This window comes from Rattus rattus, chromosome 3 (genome assembly GCF_011064425.1).
Source record: "Rattus rattus isolate New Zealand chromosome 3, Rrattus_CSIRO_v1, whole genome shotgun sequence".
In the NCBI taxonomy this organism is placed as follows: Eukaryota; Metazoa; Chordata; class Mammalia; order Rodentia; family Muridae; genus Rattus; species Rattus rattus.
In genome coordinates, this window is record NC_046156.1 from 125,845,381 (window position 1) to 125,851,854 (window position 6,474).

Here is a 6,474-nt window from a genome sequence, read left to right on the forward strand (position 1 = left end):
ATATGCATCACAAGTACTAACCGTAATACACACTAAAAGGGATCAATTTATATCAGTTTATATCTTGGATTCAAGTATAACTCGAATGCATCTTTTTCTGTTTTTCAAATATAACTTGTTGATTTTCTTGAGTTGCACATAAGGGAGTATGAAAGTATCTAGAAGTGTCTTTTTTTTTTTTTTTTACAGTAAAGTTGAAAGAATGTTTATTTGCAGATAGGTAATACACATGAATTAGGTGGAAAACTTGACATGTCAGTTAGTACATATAAGTTAGGTCACTATTCTGCTCAGTGCAATGCAAACAGGTTTCTCCAAAGAAAGTCAGTTAGGCTCTGCTTCAGGCCAGTTGAATCCTAGTTCCAAGACATCATACAAGAATAAAACATCCACAGGATAGATGTCAGGTAGAGTGTCCAAGACCCTAGTGCTGCCCTTTCCCTACACACAATTTTGAAATATTACAGCTGTATGAAATGCATATTCACAATGCTGCCTTGCCCCAGAATCACTGTAAATATTCCACCAAAACTGTAATCTAAACAGAAGTCATTGTTAAAAACACTGGTTGTAGCTATTAGCAGCCAAGTGTAGGTCATAGATGTCAAGCTCCTAAAATATCTTTCAGCGTTTTAGTGAGGGCTCCAAGAAAAAACACTGCATAGAAGCCAGGGAGCGAAATGCTTCCTCCACCAAGTGGGGATGTGACTCTACCATTGAATTCCACTCCAAGGTCTCAGAGACTTCTGAAGCATGAAGTATAATGAAATCCATGGCCATAGACTTCAGGTGCTCTGCGCTGTGGAGGTCTGCCAGGATGAGAGTTGGTACAACATTCTTCACAGAGAGGTTCCTGCACAGGGAATCTTCACACATGATCTTCAAGTGCTGCAGGTCAAACTTGTCAGCAGCTGCCAACAAACCAGTGGCCATTGAGTGGCTGTGGAGGTGTGGTGCCTTCCCTGTGTAAATGAAGCCCATCATTTCCTTAAAGACTTGCAGGTGAATGTCATGGATCTCAATGCGGTTTGTTAGGTTCTCCAGCATTTCATGTTCAAACATGGCTCTGAAAACTGGAGAGCGAGCTGCTAGAATGGCCTTGTGAGCTCTGAATTCCTGGCCAGCTACAACCAGGCTGCAGTCTGTGAAGAGGAATTTTCCACAGCTCTCCTACATCATTGGCCAACATCTGTGTTGGATCCTTGATTGCAGGTGTCATGTTTTGTTCAGGCCTGTTAAAGGAGGGTCCTACTATGGACACCTTGCAACACAGAATGAGCTGGTCTTCAGGGAGAAGACAATGCCTATGAGAGAGCAGGAAATCTCGAAGGATGAACTTTCTCACACCCTGGTGTTGGTTTGCAAGAAACCTTAAAACATTTGGGATCTTTGTAATTTGATGTTTCTCTCCTTGGGCATTTATGATCCAGAACTGTACCTTTGCCCAAACTGGGCTCTTTGGACAACTGAGCAAACCCAGGCAAACAGACAGGTAATCTTTGCTTTCTTCATCAACACCGTTTGGGAATATTCTCAAACACCATTGCACTTCTTCATTGGCCTCTAGTGAGAACACTGGGTTTGTAATAATTTCATAAATTCCATCCATGCAAAATGAAAAGTTGGTAATGGTCCACTTGTAGCAGAATTTCTGAACACTGATATGTGTATAGTCGCAGATCTTGGATTCCAGGTCCCCTGACATGTCTTCTGGAGGCAATTTGCAGGTTAAAGTTGATGTGAAAGAAAGTAATAGAATTTACTCTTTCCTCTCTAGAGGTTTCAGGCCAGTCCGCAGTCCAATACTTTCCTGTAAAAGTCACGTTTATTTGCACATATTAATTGTCATCTTTGAGGCTTTTTGCCTTGGTCTGCTGACATAGGACTAGTCCTGGAAGGTTCTAGCCTCTGTCCAATCAAACTAGGCTTAGAATGTTCTCAGCTTCTGATATTTATGGCTGTATAAGCTCACCACTTTCTAGTGATTTCTGATCTCTGGCTGCCTGATTTCATTTGTTCTGGCTCCAAACTTCCCTCCACTGTAACTGATTCATTTTGGCTTTTCTCAGCTTCCTGTGAATTGCTCACTTGGTCTCTTATTACCTCTGGAAATTGTTTCTAAGCTTCTGTTTCTGCCTCACTCTCTGACTTGTTCTGTCTTTACCTGTGTCTCTCTTGTACTCTCTTCAACCTCTCTCTGTACCATTGTCCCATTAAAACTGGCCTCTCTATTCTTTACTCTCTGCACTGACCTCATAAATAGCTTCCCTTCCTATATCTTCTTGTCAAAGTTGGGCATATTCTTTTCTGTCTAATACCTCTCTGATTTTTCACTTTCCATTCACACTGTTGCTTCTTTCTACAAACTAACTTTACCTCCAGTGTTTGGAATTAATGGTGGATACTAAGAGTTGGTCTGTATTACAACCAGAGGGATTAAAGGTGTCTCCCAAAGCTGAGCCACTTCACAACTAAAAATTTTATTTATATCAATGGAGTTTTCAGTTCTTTGTGTAGGCATTTTGGGGTTGAGGATTTACTGTTTTAAAACTGGCTAATAAATTACAAGCTGGTGAAGATTTGATTTTATGGGGTTACAGGTACTTGTTTTACTGTATGTGGCATTTACCATGTTTAGGTATGGATCCTGAATTCCTGTTTTTTTTCCTGGGACTCTTATCATGAAGGGGTGTTGAATTTTGTCAAATGCTTTCACAGCATCTAATGAAATGACCATGTGATTTTTATCTCGGGGTTTGTTGTTATAGAGGATTACATTGATGGTTTTCTGTATATTGAACCATCCCTGGAATAAAACCTACTTGATCATGATGGAGGATCGTTTTGATGTGTTCTTGGATTTGGTTTTTGCAAGAATTTTTTTGAGTATTTTTGCATCATCATTCACAAGGGAAATTGGTTTGAAGTTCTCTTTCTTTGTTGGGTCTTTGTGTGGTTTCAGTATAAGAGTAATTGTGGCTTCAAGAAGGAATTTGGTAGTGCTCCATCTGTTTCAATTTTGTGGAATAGATTGGACAGTATTGGAATGAGGTCTTCTATGAAGTTCTGACAGAATTCTGCACTAAATCCATCTGATCCTTGGCTCTTTTTAGTTGGAAGACTTTAATGACTGTTTCTATTTCCTTAGGAGTTATGGGGGTGTTTAAATGGTTTGTCTGTTCCTGATTTAACTTTGGTACCTGGTATTTGCTTAGAAAATTGTCCATTTCCTACAGATTTTCATGTTTTGTTGAATATAGGCATTTAAGAAGGATCTGATGATTTTTTGAGTTTCCTCTGATTTTTGTTGTTATGTCTCCCTTTTCATTTCTGATTTTGTTAATGTACACACCCTCTCTGTTCCCTCTGGTTAGACTGGCTAATGGGTTATCTATCTTGTTTTCTCAAAGAATCAGCTTTTGGTTCTGTTGATTCTTTGTCTAGTTCTTTTTTTGCTACTTGGTTGATTTCAGCACTGAGATTGATTATTTCCTGCCTTCTACTCCTCCTGGGTATATTTGCTTCTTTTTGTTCTAGAGCTTCTAGGTGTGCTGTCAAGTTGCTAATGTATACTTTCTCCAGTTTCTTTCTGGAGGCACTCAGAGCCAAAGTTTTCCTATTATTTTCTTTCATTTTGCCCCTTATAAGTTTGGGTATGTTTTGCCTTCATTTTCATTAAATTCTAAAATATCTTTAATTTCTTTCTTTATTTCTTTCTTGACCACATTATCATTGAGTAGAGCATCGTTCACCTTCCATGTATATGTGTGATTTCTTTCATTTTTCTTTTTATTGAAGATCACGCCTAGTATATGGTGATCTGATAGGATGTGTGGAATTACGTCAATCTTCTTTTTTTTTTTTTTTTTTATTAACTTGAATATTTCTTATATACATTTTGAGTGTTATTCCCTTTCCCGGTTTCCGGGCAAACATCACCCTCCCCCCTCCCCTTCCTTATGGGTGTTCCCCTCCCGACCCTCCCCCCATTGCCGCCCTCCCCGCAACAGTCTAGTTCACTGGGGGTTCAGTATTAGCAGGACCCAGGGCTTCCCCTTCCACTGGTGCTCTTACTAGGATATTCATTGCTATAGAAGTGTCTTAATTGAAATACTATTAAGATTGCTCTTCCTAAACTATAGTGACTCGAGCTCTTTTGAAAGGAGTCAAAGGCAAAAAAGTATTAAATATGCTTATATCCACAGCGAAGCCAACCAGATCAACGACTCGAGATTCAAATGCTTGAAATAACATGGCTATTCTTAAAAATATTGTGGCATGCACTTTTATAAACAACTCTTTCCTGTTTTGCTTTAAAATTAATTCTCTATAAAATATCCTCTTTCTTATAAGGCGCAAAATTGTGCTGCATCAATGCTATAGCCCCACCTAGTGGCAGAAACGCGTAATTGCAGCCCCTGAGGATCCTGGAGAAGTCAATCACTACAAAATGTTAGCAAAATGGCGTGTGTGGGCGGTCCGCACATGTGAACATACTAGCATGCCATTGTAAACTCCTCCTTTTTGTAATTATACGGGATTCAAAATACCCAGTCTGGTTCTTTTAAGAGCTTCTCTTTTCTGTGGGTTTGACTATGACATATTAGTTTCTGCCCTCAGCTCCCGAAGGTCATTTCCACTCCCTTGTCCATTCTCCTTACATACTGGAACTCTCAACCCTTAACTTTACGATTTGGAGAATCAGGGAAGAAAAGGGCACTAGAACTTATCAAAAGCAGGGGTCCTGTACCTTATCTGAGAAGATGTACAGCTATCTGATATATTCTTGTACATTTTATCAGCTTGAGTGCTGTGTAAAATATCCCTGTTGTGCTTTCCCGAGCCATTTTGCTAGTTAGTGTCTCCCTATAAATATATTTTGCATGATATTTTCAGGCTGAAGTGTTACATTTTGCTGTACAAATACACATATTTCCGTTTCACTTTCTTGCCCTCTTTCTGTCAACTCGCAGCACCCCCTCACCTCCAGCCCATTCCCCACCCCCAGTTCCATCCCTTTCCAGTCCTTCCATGCTCTATTTCCTCCTGTTTGTTCACATCTCATAGATGTGGCCTGGTAGAAGAGAGTGTGGTATCAGGCTGATGACAAAGCGCTTCAGAGTCTAGCTGTTCCGCCATTGTTAGGACTCTCAAATCTCGCTCTGATGGACCACCAGAGAGCAAGACAACGGGCATTAGAGAGAGGAATCAGGGTAAAGGGCTTGCCGCAAAGCATTAGAACCAGAATTTGGATGCCCAGAACCCATGTTAAAGCCTGGCTTGGCTGTGAATGGATGTAGCCCCAGTACTTGTGAGCAATGGAGGGCGGGAGGGTGGAAGTGGAGGTATGGAGGAGAGAGGACCTGGAGACAAGCAGATCATCAGGCTGTGGGCATGGCAGGTTGGGGTTAGGCTCACAGTCTGACATGGCAAGCTCCAAATTCAGTGAGAGACCTTGCCTCAAAAAGTAAAGAGAGTAAGTAAATACATGGTCCAGCAATTAAGAGAATACATGCGAGATAAGGGCACAGGAGCAGCAGGTCCACTGTGTCTGAGACACCGCCTGAACGTGAAGGGACCGATCAGATAAACAGTTCTCTGCACCCAAATCCCATGGGAGGGAGAGCTAAACCTTCAGAGAGGCAGACATGCCTGGGAAACCAGAAGAGACTGCACTCTGCACACACATCTAGGACGCCAGAGGAAAACACCAAAGGCCATCTGGGACTCTGGTGCACAGGGGGCTCCCGGAAACGGCGGCGCAGGTCCTACTGGTTGCTGCCCCCAAGGAAAGCTCATAAGCAACACCCCACGAGCAAACTTGAGCCTCAGGTCCACAGGTAAGACCAACTTTTCTGCTCCAAGAGACCTGCCTGGTGAACTCAGGGCACAGGCCCACAGGAACAGCTGAAGATCTGTAGATAGGAAAAACTACACGCCTGAAAGCAGAACACTCTGTTCCCATAACTGGCTGAAAGAAAACAGGAAAACAGGTCTACAGCACTCCCTGATTTTACAGGCTTATAGGACAGTCCATGCCACTGTCAGAAACTAGCAAGAACAAAATAACACTAGAATAATCTGATGGCGAGAGAGCAAATTGCAGGAACAAGCAATGAAACCAAGACTACATGGCATCTTCAGACTGATTCTCCCACCAAAACCACGGAATATCAAACACACCAGAAAAAGCAAGATCTGGTTCAAATCCATATTTGATCATGATGTGGAGGACTTCTGCAAGAAAGAGCATGCGAACTCCCTTAGAGAACAAGTAAAACCTACAGAGAGAAGATAGCAAAATCCCTAGAAGGAATCCGGAAATCATAAATAAACAAGTAGAAGCCCATGAGAGGTCACAAAAATCCCTGAAAGAATTCAGGAAATCATAAATAAACAAGTAGAAGCCCATAGAGAGGAGTCACAAAAATCCCTGAAAGAATTCCAGGAAAACACAATCAAACAGTTGAAGGA

The 6,474-nt window shown here is 41.5% G+C and overlaps 1 pseudogene; it reads right to left on the reverse strand.

Annotated features, from left to right (window-relative positions):
* Positions 1 to 624: 624 nt before the first annotated feature.
* On the reverse strand, positions 625 to 1,705 carry LOC116895931 (annotated as a pseudogene).
* Between the last annotated feature and the right edge of the window lie 4,769 nt (positions 1,706 to 6,474).